Source organism: Dicentrarchus labrax, unplaced genomic scaffold (assembly GCF_905237075.1).
Source record: "Dicentrarchus labrax unplaced genomic scaffold, dlabrax2021, whole genome shotgun sequence".
Taxonomy (NCBI): Eukaryota; Metazoa; Chordata; class Actinopteri; family Moronidae; genus Dicentrarchus; species Dicentrarchus labrax.
The window spans coordinates 8095757-8109858 of NW_026136715.1; the positions used below are offsets into that span (position 1 = coordinate 8095757).

General features: G+C 41.1%; 1 protein-coding gene and 1 long non-coding RNA gene across 2 annotated transcripts in view; one reads left to right on the forward strand and one right to left on the reverse strand.

Moving 5' to 3' along the window:
• camta1a (calmodulin binding transcription activator 1a) overlaps positions 1-14102 on the reverse strand; it is a 274592-nt gene that overhangs the window by 192014 nt on the left and 68476 nt on the right. The gene's annotated exons all lie outside the window — the stretch shown is intronic.
• Positions 5125-14102, forward strand: part of LOC127377161 (uncharacterized) — a 31527-nt gene continuing 22549 nt past the window's right edge. Inside the window, exon 1 of the long non-coding RNA XR_007887640.1 lies at positions 5125-5396. This is a non-coding gene — a long non-coding RNA (uncharacterized LOC127377161). The remainder of the gene's footprint in view (positions 5397-14102) is intronic.

Sequence of the window (14102 nt, forward strand, 5' to 3'; positions counted from 1 at the left end):
ATGACAAAACAGTAATACACAGAGCACTGTGCTAAAATAAAACACAATCAATTCAAACAACGCCACCACTGTGCTGGGACCCTACCCCCCCCTCATCTAGAGACTTCCAGTCTTTCAGAATCCTGCACTGAAAGCTGGAACCTCTTGCCTCCCATCGCCTCCCCGGCTCGCTCCCTGTTCACATCCAGCCTCACTTCCTCCCATCATAAATCTGGATAAATCCACAAACCACTGTCTGGCATGCTCCATCTGTCTCCCTCACTCATGTACTGCTAGAGAAAACCTCTCTGCATCCCTGCCTGCCAGCAGGCTGTCCTCCAGGCTCACTTAAAAAAGAATGAAACAGAGGAAAAAAAAGTACCTTGAATGTACACTTGGAAGACAGGATGACGACCCACCTCTACATTGTATCACTACTCATCTCAGCAAAAATAAACTTTCAAATAGGATTACAAAAACCCTAATTTATATTTACTCACCCATGGTGCAATGTAATAGAAATGGGAAGACATTCAGACTGAATCAATTCAAAAATAATATTTTTGGTGTAAAGATTTTATAGCTCAAATAAACTTATGGGTCATTTATTTCAGATCACTTTGCTTTTGCCCAGATTTTTCTCAGAATGTGTCCTGCTTCAACCATCATGTGAAACAAGCTGAAAAAAAAAAAAAAAGCTGTAAGTAATTTTGATAAAAGTAACAATTAAAATACTGATAATTTTGTAGTTTTTCCAGATTGCTGTGTTATAAAATGTGCTTTAATATGACATTAAGTGCATTTAAAAATAGGACACGCAAATTTTTTTGGCTGTAGGCATAATGTCAGTTTCAATATTTTTGAATGAGATTGTGGCAATAAAATCAAGCCTTAAATTTAATGGACAGTGTCGGAGGCGAGCAGCAGGCAGCTGCAGGCAGGTGGAGTCACACTACAACAGGCCTTTGATATTCACCAACAGGGAACACAGAAGGGGGGCACCCTGAATCCATTGGTGGCATACTAAAAAACACATGCAAGCATGCATACACACACACATACACACAAAACCTGCTCCAACAGACAACAGCCCAGCAGTACAGACTGGGCTCATTACATCCCACCCACCCCTTCCCACTACTACCACCAGGGTCCTGACCACACAGTGGGTCGACGCCCAGCCACGGGGGGGCATGTGTTAGCATTCAGCAGAGTGAGAAACAACAACACCAGTGGGCTCATATCATCATCCACCTCACAGCTCCCAGGGCCTGACATCTCCTCACGGTGCTATTGTTTCGCCTGAGCGCTGCTCTCTTGCCCTTTTCTCTCCACTACAGTGCTCAGGAAAGGGCTGCGCAGTCGGGGGGTGGGGGCTTGTTTAGACAGCAGGGGACCCCACCCGCACTCAGGCAGTCAGTGGCAAACATCAAATATGATTGGTCATGGGAGGCAAAGGGGAGTTTGACAGGAAAATAATCTGACCATTCCAGGTGCCCAGAGTATTTTATCATCTGTTTATAACACTGGATATATTAAAGTATCAAAAAAGATTGTGTTTACCTGTTGACGACAGTGACCGTCCAGGAGGATAGACATGCAAAAAAGGAGGGAAACCATTAGTTTGTTGTTTGATTAACTGCATATATCCTTGATGAGACAACATGCATAGAATGATACACAATGAAGTATACGCTTAAACTGAACATTTCCAAAGGCATTAAAAAATTAAACATTTTAACCTAAGCAGGTCTATGAAAGTTTTGTTCTATTCCTTTTTTGCAAAATTGGATCTGGAGAGAACAAGAGGTCATGGGTTTCTGGGCTTCCGCTAAGGCTGTATTTATTCTACATTTGCTGATTAGATGCCTTCACATGTTTATGTAAAATATCTCATAATAAAGAATCTTCTGTGATGACCTTGGTTTTACCTGCCCAAGGACACTATCAAGGCCACACTGAGGCAGGCTGGATCAAGCCACCCAATTTACTGTATGAGAATGCTGACACATATTGATATATGCATGCACTTCCCACAGCTACACTCTTAGTCACATACAGTATAAATCAGAAGGCCACTACTGCACTTTACTCAGGCAAGGGTGTGAGAAATCACTGCAAAATCAAATTGAAATTCTATAAAATAAAAACAACTTTGCCTACATTTCCAGAACTTTCATTTACTGTAATGAAGGACTATTATGGATATAAAATTATATAAATATGCAGCAATGATAGAATATGCTTCACTTAGTGTCCTCATAGAGACAGGACAGACCTGAGTCCTGTGGGTTGGTGGTCTCTGACTAATACCGCTCATTTAGGTCTAGTCTGATTATAATAATCACCAGGGAAGCCACTGATGAGCTAGCTGTCCCAAATGTCTTTGGGGAAAAAAAGTTCTTATATACGTTATAGCACCTTCTGGTTTATTCATATCATGCTCTCACCAGTCCACCGCTTATCCCTTCATGAGACCCTCCATAGTTGCTTGCAATCTACGGCTACATTCACAATACAGCAGCCACGGTTTTTACATTCTGTGTGAAATGGGCCTGCAGACGCAACACCACCTGTCATCAACACAAACAGCCTGCTATCAACAAAAACAAACTAAAAACTGTGTCACACCATTAATGTAGGCTACTGATGCAAAACCACTTGTCTCACCATGATCATGTTTGCGCTCCGCTGTAATATTGCTTTCTTTGGTTCCTCCTTTTCTTATTTGTATGAGATGGAAACAATTTATTTCTTCTTTACAAATAATACAAAGAGTGATGATGAAACTTGCAAGGGCATTTGGTGTGCTGTCTCTTAGAAGACAGGAGACCCATTGAATTTCATGAATAAATGAATGAATTAAAATTCATCTAATCATACTTCAGGAATCCCCCCCCCCCCACACACACACACACCCCTGCTGCAAGAATGCCAAGGAACCTCCGTCAGTAGTTCCACTTGCAAACAAACACATAAAATCTCGGAGTACACAAAGAGGGGGGTTCACTATGGCAACGGCACGTAACACCTTTTGCAATATGTCTCTTTGTGCATGCTTCTTCATTAGGATTCATGGATCATCAATGAAAACAATTCTTTGTCTCTCATTTGGCACCGTGTGAATGATTGTTTGCACACCAATACAAGGGATATGATAATATAGACCCTCCATTTTTAGACTTAATAGGTTTTTGTTTTTCATCTTGTACCAAGGCTGTAATATATCTGCCCACTGAATGACTGCAAAGTACAGTCCAAACATAGTTTCATGTTCACTGTATTGTAGTCCTGAATTAAACATGCATTCATAGGCACTTAAAATATAAGACTTGACTGTAAGTCTTTAACATAGCATAAACACACACACATTACTTTGCTAGCACAGAGATCACAGCTGTAGTACAAATTAAGATTTTATAAGATTGTATTATTCTGATAATTGTATATATGCAACACTTGCATGCTGTACAGTATACTTTATGATGAGTAAGGCCCAAGCCAGGCAACTCATTACCACTATAACTCTAAATGTTGGAGCGGATTTATTCTGCATATATTTAAAAAATAACATTTAAGCGAGGAAGGCCAAGCTTTACATTTGTATACTTATTCCTTCTTGACAGCGCTACAGGAGCAAGCTGTTTCAAAATGAGTCTGGAGACCACAACATGCTCTAATTGATATGACCTTTAATTGCTCATTCAGTGCAGAGGAAAGAAGAGGAAGACATCAAGCCAGTCCACTGTGGCTCGGGCTAAAGAGGCGCTGTGTAGATTGGCCTACACTCCCAGGCCCCGTGGACATAATTAAACCTGAATAACAAACACTTACACAAGTGCTCTAGTCTCCTGCACAGGATTCTGAAAACATCCAGGACACCAGCTCGCTGCTCTTTTAGTTGGTCCCTCAATCAGAGTGGATTTGTTCCTGTGTTGAGAATATAATTGGAGCTTGGACAATTGACAATTATGGCCAACATAAATTAGGTCCTGTTATCCATGGTTGAAATTTGGTTAGTTGTAAATAAGCCCTGCTCTGCAGCTCATCGGAACTATTTAGGGTAACTTACTTTGCTCATTATTTAACACCACCGTGGAAAAACCCATGAAAAAGTTTGAAAAGCGAAGGAAATGAAAGATAACATATTTTCACTTAACATTTTTTTAAGATAAAATAAATTATGGCTATTTCCCATATTCGCTCATATTTTGTATGACTGTGTTGTAGCAACGGGTGATAGAAATATATTAAATGCACAAAAAACGTAATCTCTTACTAAATATTCCCTCATCCAGATGGAATGGAAGGAAAAGTCAAGGTATCATATGAACCCACTCTAGGTGTAGGCACATCCTCAATTCTCCACAGGCACAACAGATGTACAAACTCTAAATAGAACATCTGCATTGTGCTCTTTAACATTTACAGAAAGCCTATCTGCATTTTGCACAACAGTAGTCCACAGGGAGCAGGAAACTGTCCACACATGCTTTGTATAGAGAGTGTAAGCTGAACAACTGGACCTTTGCATGGAATTAGACATCATTAATTAATTTGCACTGAAGTCCACAAGCCTTTCCTTTGAGTGAATGCTCAGCTTTTGGATAGCCATGGGTTCAAGACGTCCACCGGGGCCCGTGGCAGCAGTGTGTTTGACTACTATGTATTCAGACCAGCAAACTGCTGGTCACCAGATGATCCCCCTGGTGGGGCTAACTGCTGGCCTTTTGCAGACCTCCATCATCTCCACCTGCAGTCTGCCTACACCCCAGAGAGCTCCCACTAGAATGCAGGTGCTGGACGTCTAGACGAGGGGCTCATTAGCTTTCCTGCAGCTCACTAGCTAGTGATTGCAGAGGCCTAAGCTGCCTTGCCTGGAGGGAGGGGACAGGTCCTCATTGAGAGCGTGCTTTATTACAGGGGCTTAGGTGGGGGCTTCAGGATTAACACATAAGTCTTCCACCTTCATGGGTGCGAAGAGGACTTGTAGCGCTCTGTGCAACTGCAGGGGGAGTGCAGCCCAGGGAGAGAAACAGCTTTTCTCACTTTGCATTGATAGACTGACCAGAGGCTTAACACACACGTCCTGGAGGTCCGGATGGATTTGTGTTACTTACAGCAGTCAACCTAAATCTCTAAAGGGCACCAAGAAGTTTTTTAAATGTTAATTCAAGTTAATTAGTTTTAATAACTTTGGCTTCGTTGTGTGAGCCTGGGTGTTTATGTGTGTGCAACATTTCCAGACATCAGTATGTGAAAGACCTCACAGTGGCCTGTAATTGTTTCAGCTCTGTTTTTCACCGCAGGGGAGAGCCAGTCAAAAGAGTGGCAGCCTGTGCCCTTTCCTCTCACGGGTCCCTTTCAAGTGGGCAGACCTTAAGCCAAGCTGCCCTTCAAACTGATGCCTGCTACAGGTGAGCAACATTGATCCAGCTGTATGTTATGCCGTATAAAACAATTTTAAATATGAAAATATATATGTTGTGTGTGTAAGTAATACATAACACGTTACTGAATCCAGTAATCTGGATGCATAATTGACCTAGTGCTTAAGTTTAAATGTGCAGCACACTAGTCATCATTTTTTGGTGTAGTTTTGAGTAAAAGTTTTGGAGTATTTCAAAAATTCTAGGTTCAGACATTTCAAAATAGAGTCTTTGTTTAGTGAAAAAAAATTATTTGAATTGCAAAATCTGAGTCATTTGCATGCCTCCAAATTCAGTACATATAGATGTATTTCTAATCTAACTTTCAGATTGCTTTCAAGCCTAATGTTTATAGTCAACAGAAGCTTGCACCTCTCTATATATTACCCCAACCACTTTCCTCAGATGATTAAGCGATAAGAAAGAAAGTCAAAACAATAGTGGAACAAACAACTTTTCTCTGCTGAGCCTTTTGCATAATTATGATGCCCGAGGGCCAACTGATTCACTGAAATCTGTTCTCTGTAGGGGGAGGGAAATCTAAAATAGCAGCCTCTGATTGTCACACAATTGGCTTAGACTGCACTGTGCAGCTGTGCTCTGAGCCTGTCTGTCTGTCATTTAACTGATTGCTGCACGGCTGCCAACCTATCAGGTGCATCATCAATGGAATGTGGGCTGCTAAGCACACGACAAAATTTATCCCCAACTCCTTCCAGTAACATAGGGTCAAAAACTGTGTATATATAGAGCACAGTGTGCTGCTGCATTAAACAGTTCTCCAAAATGTATTCCATTTTTGATTACCATAACGCCACAGTGGCATAGTTCAAAGCTTGGATTGTACAGCTGCAGATATGAACAGAGACAACCCCCACCCCACCCTTCCATATTAGAAGAGAGGAATACAAGGAGAAGGAGAGACAGGAGAACAGACAGTGAATTCCAGGGCAGTCCTAGTTAATTACTAGGGTACAAGTGTGATAAAACACCCATCCACCTCCGAGGGCTATTACTTCCTGCCAATACCTTCATCGTTGTTTTCAAAGCTCATAAGAATATGCCAAAGTATAACTACTGGATGCAACAACCTGATTTAAAGTGCTTACAATTTATATAGAAAGGTTATTGAAGGTCATTTCCTAATACGGTCCCAGAGCAGTCCATAGAAGTTGTGAGGGTTGAGCACCCACCTCTGTTTCCATTCATAAGCTTTGTCATCAGTATGGGAACTCGGCATGCATAATGAATGAAACTAAATTAATTCATACCAAAAAAATCCATTATTTTATCACCTTTTGTGTGAATTGTTGTCATTTTTCAGCAGTCAAAAGCTGCATTGATTATTGCCTTGAAAATAATTACTCCATCGCAATTTCAGGTAATGACTATTACAAAATATGTATGTATGTAGAACAAGAACACAAACAATAGCACTAAATAGCTAAACATCTTCAGTTAGGTCTGAAACATGTTCACATTGTGTCAACTCCTTGTCATTTTTTTTAACAGTGCCAGTGTGTGACTGCGTGGCAGTATCTCCAAATATTAATTAGCCTTGTCTGTGTATCTGATTACTGACATGCCTGAAGTGAGGGTGATAAAAATGCCGTGTGGTTTATCTGCTACCTTCTCCATTGAAAGAAGGTACAGATAAAACTGGTATCATGAGGTTCATGCATGGTGAATCATGTCCACAGTATTTTCTCTCTCTTCCGAAGTCAATAGGCCTGTAACGTGAGCACAGCACCGGGCTGTCCCTAGGCAGGCTGACTGAGCCCGCTAATGAAAACAGAGGAAGGGAAGGGAGGGAAAAAGAAACAGAGAGTTCTGTGTGTCTGAACAAACACAGGAGGAATACCTTCAAGGTCACCATTAGAGAAAAAAAGAGGAAATGAGAGTGAGGGAGATAGAAAGATTGAGAGACAGAGGGGGAGATGCTGAAGAGACTGGTAAAGTGCTGATGAGACCAGGAATTTGGGCTCAAGCTGAAAATAAAACTTTTCTTCTGTACTCTTTGTTTTGGGCCAGTGCTGCACACTAAATCACTGTGGCCAACAATATGGAATTACAATATAATAGTTCCTAAATAATTCTTTATTTTCACAGTTCACTTATCTTTTTAAGTGCAGAGGATTACATGGGCTTTACAACAATAAAACAATAGAGCGAGAGAGTAAAAAACAGGCAGGCACTGTATCCTACTGGGCAAACACACAAATGGGCTTTGTTTCATTTTTATGACCATTTTAACATTACTTTATCAATAACAAATCAGACATTTTTGATAGCTCAGCGCTCAAAGTAATAGGCAACAGAGCGATCCATGGAGCATGCTGAAAGTGTTGAAGTAAAATGGGCTGTGGCTGCACAGCCGTGTAACAGGAAACGAAATGGGAAGAGGCCTGTCATAAGGACGTCAGAAGCTGGACTGTTCCAGAAATGCCCAAGTGTGGACATACACTCAGGCGTGACGTTACAGCAAACCTATTATCTACTATTCTGTCACTTTGGCTTTTCCACTACAAACTTGGGACCAGATTCAATTTCAGCACCAGAGATGTCTGCTTCTCTGACCATCACACAAGCACTAACTCTCTCACCCTTGCTGAGTGGGTGTGTCCCCTCAGGGAGAAGATGGTGCTTTTTACAGCCTTTCTCCCATCCTTAAAAAAAAAAAAACACTTAGCACCAAATCCAGAGCTGTTTTTTTTTTCTTTTCCACTATTAAAGGCGTCAGTGCTGCCACTAATCAAAAACTGGTCTGCAAACAGAAATACAATGTTTCGCAGAGTATGCAACTGTCAAAAAAGATAGCTGTCCAATTGGAAACTTTTCATAGGGAGGGATACAGTCATTCAGCTCTCAGGGATTTATGGTGAGAAGTGTGTGATATGGGTCTGAGATGTTTGTGGTGCAGTGGTAGTGCATTCAAGATAACAATTCAGTCTTAGTGAGCTTATCATTAAAATTCTATCAGAGATATGGAACAGGGAAAAGGCAGAAGAGATGCCTAAGATCTAAGGACAGGGGGCCTTACATCACAGACAGAGTGATGCTAGCTCAAGCCCCTGCTTTTGATCTCTTCGTTTACCTGGATGAGATCTGCTTGAAAAACACACCAAAAAACTGACCTGTCAGCTATAGAAAGCAAACTTTCATGTGATGGCTGGCTGTCTGACTGTCTGTGTCCACCCATGCTCAAGTACTGCACCCCCCATCCAAATCTAAAAAGGCTACTATATACCACTCAGTGAATCAAAGAAAGGTTGTTATGATAAGAATCGTGTTGTTTCTTAGATAGTGATGCACCAATAAAACATCTATGCTCACGAACGCAGCACAGTCGCATTGAGAATACGCACACAAACAGCAATTATAAACACTACTCCTTTCGACTCTTCCATGCGTATTGTGTCATTGGATGCACGGGTCAGTCAGAGCTGGAATGGCAATCTCAACTAAATCCATGACAGCTGAAAGACACAATCCTTTCCATCTCCGTCTCAGTGGTCTTTTGTTCCGAGATTCTGTTGTTTTTCACCTCTTTTGTTTCGATAGCTCAACATTTCACTCGATCAGGCTTTTGTCAAGAGGGACCAGTGTGTTCAGTATTAAACTCACAGAGGAGAATTAAGGAAAGGATGTTACACAGATCAAACCAGAGGACTCCTGGGCCTCTTACTCTTTTCAATCAATAGGAAGGATAACACCAGCCAGCATCAAGAGGCAAATGAGGACATACAAATAAACATAGTCATTACAACCGTGACAGAACTTTCACACACTACACATATACTGCTAAACAGCTAAGGCTGACTGAGAAACTATATGGTTGGCTAGTTGGGAATATATCACATAATTAGGCTAGGCTGTGTACTGTATGTATGCATGAACAGATCAATGCTCACTATGCTTGCATGCCTAATACACAGCCAGGCCTTATTTAAAATGGACGCAACAGTTTGTACTCTTGCATCTGTATCGATGCATGGGTGCCTTTAGTTTCAAAGGTAGCCACTTTAGGTAATGCAAGTGTCCCTCCAGACTATGCGTAGTCACACCCTGACTCAATAAAGGTCTGTTTCTGGGTTTCTCAGCTGGTGTGGCCAATTAGTGTGAAATTTGGTGACAGAACTGTGGAGGAGCTAGCATAGTCCTTGTGTAATTATTGATCTAAGTTTACTTGCCTGCTTGGCTACATGTGGGGAGGAGAAGACACAGTACAGGGTTGTTCTCATACAGCGTCTAATTAATAGTGACATAATCTGATACTATAGCTTAAAGTTGTTGAGGATTTCTGATCCCCCCACTGGTGTGTGGACTTAAGAGTGCTGCTCGTTGCACCGTAATTGCAAAGCTTTGGCTTGGTGTCACAATTAGAGTGGAAACCAGCCTTATTATATCCACTGTTATAATCTCTGCCAGACCCTATTTACCCCTTCTCTAGTTTGGTTTCTTTTCTTTTGACACTGTTCCAATCTGTATAGAATACAGACACTAATCCCTGTGACTGCAGGTTTTTAATAGGGGCTCATGCAGGGCCATGCATTGGCATACAGTCTGGATTGTTGCAGGACAGGTGCAATAATTATAGTGACAAGACAATAAATATGGAGAGGGTTATCTAGTAAAAGAAGATTTGCGGTTAAACATCAATGTCAGGCATCATATTGCAGGGAGCGTGGAGCAGTTTAATTGGACTAATAAACAGTGTTTAACTTTATTGAAATACACCATATTTGCAAATTGTCATACAGTGATTTTTACAGTATTTTCTAGAGAGAGCTGTTCCTTTTTTCCACAGACAGAGGCCCCTCTCTAGTTTATACATTCTGTTGGTCTGAATGACAACCCACTTCTTGATATGATTACTTTGCGGGCCAGAGGAGGACACAGGTGGAACTGTGGAGCAAAGTCATTTGTAGAGCAGCTTGAAGAAACCTCCTCTAGTGTCTTATTAGACCCTGTGGGTCAGACAAAGAAACACTGTGGGAAAAGCACACAGTGCATGCTGAAATAACATCTGACTTCAGTTCACGATTCTGCGCTGCATCTCTGAAGAAATGCTAACCAGCATCTTTCCTTTTTCGACCTCTCTCTGGGATTACTTCTAACCAGTCACTCTCTGAAGGCTCCTCTACAGCGCTTCAGCCAGAAAGACACATAATATTTATCAGAAGAACAGAGGAGCTCCACAGAAAAAAGGGAGAGACAATTTAAGTGGTGTCTTTGATAAAGCAGTGTTTTTGAAGCACAGGCCGTTTAGCTTCAACAGGACAAGAGGAAATAGGGATGGGAAAGTGTGTCTCGCGACGGTGCTCCACATCAATACACACCGCAGATACCTGGATGCCTCCCAAACAGAGGAGAGACTCTAAAACCGCCCCTCCTCCTTTAAACTTAAGCTCTTTGATCTTCTCTCTCTTGAATGTAAAAGCTGTTACTGCCTGCACCACAGAGAGTTCAAGCACCCCACAACCTCCACTGCACTCACCCACCTCAATATCCACACTATGCTGTGCTTCCTCACTCTCAGAAAACTTTAGAAAGAGGGCAGAGGAACTTTTTCCTCAGAACAAGATAGTCATCTTTACTTATGCTGCAAGATGGAAGGTGGCTGTGCTGTTGTGAGCTGGTAAATTAGTAGGTCAGTGGTTTGATAGCACCATTTACCAGCCAAATGATGACTTTTCTGCCCGTTTATCTGCTTCCATTTCTTTGTATTGATTTAAGTGTTTGTCTTGGTCTATCAAAGGCAGAGGCAACATAGTTTGTTTTTAACGTGATTTCTTTGGTTTTGGCCAATTAACAGGGCTTCAGCAGCATCAGTCGAGGGCTAAATGAGACCCAGGGTACCAGTGAGATCCAGCAAGAGCCTTAACTGACAGATTCAATCTCCTCTCCACTCTACCTTTGTTGTATCTATTTTAAATCTCTCCTCCATACCTTTGTTTTCTTTCATTTTGCTGTGTTTATTACGCTTAAGGACTTGGAATTGAAGATGGCTTCTATCATTCAGATTTTGCTAGGTGCTTGAAAAATTCCTTTTTGTAATATCTACATATAGAGCATTTGTCACGACTGTGACTTGAAGTGCGTTTGATGTCTACCAAACTCTTTTTTTATGAATACTGATATTCTATTACTCTGTCGGTGTAAACAAAACAGAAGCACAAATGCTGATGTGATGCATAACGATCTGATAAGCTGGCTAATGTATAACTGCTCTGCAATTTGTTTTGAGCTGTTTAAACATTACAGCTTACTGGGTGTTTTTCTGGTATGACTTGAATCATTAAGACAATAAAGGTCTTGAGGTTTTCAAATGCAGTGAAAGTGGATGATTCTCCGCTTTTACAAATTTCAAAACTTCTTAGAACAGCAAGAATATAAAACATCCATAAGTTTGATCTGTTTACTCACATTTTATTTACTACCCAGTCTTCCAAAAAGAGAGGGGGTCATTTAAATAAAAAGGGAGAAAAACAGCAAACAACAAACTAACCAAATGTATCTATTTTTTAGATAGAAATGCATTGAAATGCAAATATTTTTTAGAGGTTGAACAGGGGTTTTTACTTTCTACACGACAGCCTTTTTCACATTTTAAATTTTTTCTAAACTGGTCAGTTTCATATTCTGCTTTGCACCGTTTTATAAGATCACTTAAACATCCGATGGCATGTTTACATGATTTGTTATAAGGCTAAATATGTCTGTTTTGTTTGTTATGTTGACTCTATATGTGGATTTTTATAGGCTTTCCAGCTGTTACTTGTGCACGACAAATTGCTACCCTTGGACACTGTGATGGATTTTCCTTCTCTCAGATTTGCAAGTAGTTTGATAAAGGCTTTTGGCTTGTCTTTCATGGATAGTTTGGTTCTATTAAATGTTCAGGAGCAGAAAAGACAATTCTTGGCAGCACTGTGTCGTCTAACCACCAATATAAAGTAGACACAGTGGAGTGGTTTCACCGGTCTCAGCCAACTGGAGGTGGGCGACAGTTAGGGCTCTCCCGTCCCGTGAGAACAGAAACTGTTAACACAGCAATGGCTCCAGCATTGCTGAGTGGCACTAACAGGGGGAGGGGTTGTGTAGTGAGAGGACTCACCTCTCTCTACCCTCCAGTTTCCCTCATCGAGCAAAAAAGCTTTCTCTTGTCTCTTGGTCTGGTGTAATGTGCGTCAGGATCTCTGGAATTCAATTACTGTTCCCTTTTAGCCGCGCCTGTAATCTTCCTGTTCCAGTCATATGCTCTGGGTGCCAGCCAGTGTCACACACTTTTCTCAAAATTATTTCTTTTATGACCAGCCAGTGAGAGCACAAACTGTATGCAGTTATAGAACTGATCTGGATCCATTCAGCCCGCCATTTTGCCTAAACCTAATTACGTTACATTTGGGGGAATGTCACTATAAACTGAGGGGGTATAACTGTGTAGTCTCTAATGAGTGTTCAATTAAACAGAGAGCACCCGCAAGGCAAACCGGGGCCAATAAAGCCAACTGAATGCTTTACAATTGACACAGTCTGCTCTTGAAGTCTCAGTGAAGTCTTGAATCAACAATCCATGTGTACCAAAACATGTCTCCATCCTGCCCTTTCAGATGTGAGATACTTCAGACTGTCCTCAGCAGAAGACCAAAGCTCTAGTTGTTTATTAAGGGAAAAACGCTTCTTCACTTTATTGCCTATAGATGGCAGACTTGATACCACTTTTATGTCCGTAAGGGGTGGCTATGGCTCTTGAGGTAGAGCAGGTCGTCCACTGATTACAGGGTTGGCAGTTCAGTCCCAACTTCCTCCTGTCCACATGTTGTCCTTGAGACCGAATGCCAAATTTCTCCCTCTCACTGCCATTGGTATGTGAGTGTGTGAATACAGTAGGTGAATGAGTGGCCAAAACCTTTGGATAAAAGCACTATACAAATGTAGCCATTCATGGTATATATTAAGCCACCAGCAGGCAGTTAGCTTAGCTTAGCGCAAAGATTGGAAACAGCTACCCTGGCTCCGTCAAAAGGTAACAAAATCCGCCTATTAGCACTTCTAAAGCTCACTCATAACATATAATATCTCATTTGTTTAATCCGTACTTAAAAACCAAAGTGTAAAAAGGTAACAAAATCCACCTATTAGTACTTCTAAAGCTAACTAATGAACATATTATACCTAATTTGTTTAATCCGTATAAAAGCCTAAGTGTAAAAACGACCTGTTGTGGTGTTACAAGAATTAGGTGTCAGACAATTTTTGGCCAGGCACAATAAATGACAAAAATAGTCAGCATATAACCCCCTGTAACATATAATTTTTACACTTTGGATAGGCAGATTTTTTAAATCTTTTAACAGATGCAAGATAGCTTTTTCCTTTATGCTAAGCTCAGCTAACCAGCTGCTGGTGGAAGCTTACTAGTTATATATACATGAGAGCAGTATTAATTTTAAAGTCATTTTAAAGTCTCGCCAAGAAAGCTAATGAGCTCATTTTGCAAAATGTCACACTGTTATTTTAAACAACCTATGTTTAAGTTAACCTGATGTCACACCTCCTCTGGCTGCGCAGAAAATGACTGTTGTCTCTCAGAGGCAAAGGCAGGCTGTTTGAGTGTGTTATAATGCCTAACACATAACCCTATAATGAAAAACCTAGAGGGAGATGGTAAAGGCTACGGGCGGCTGGGTG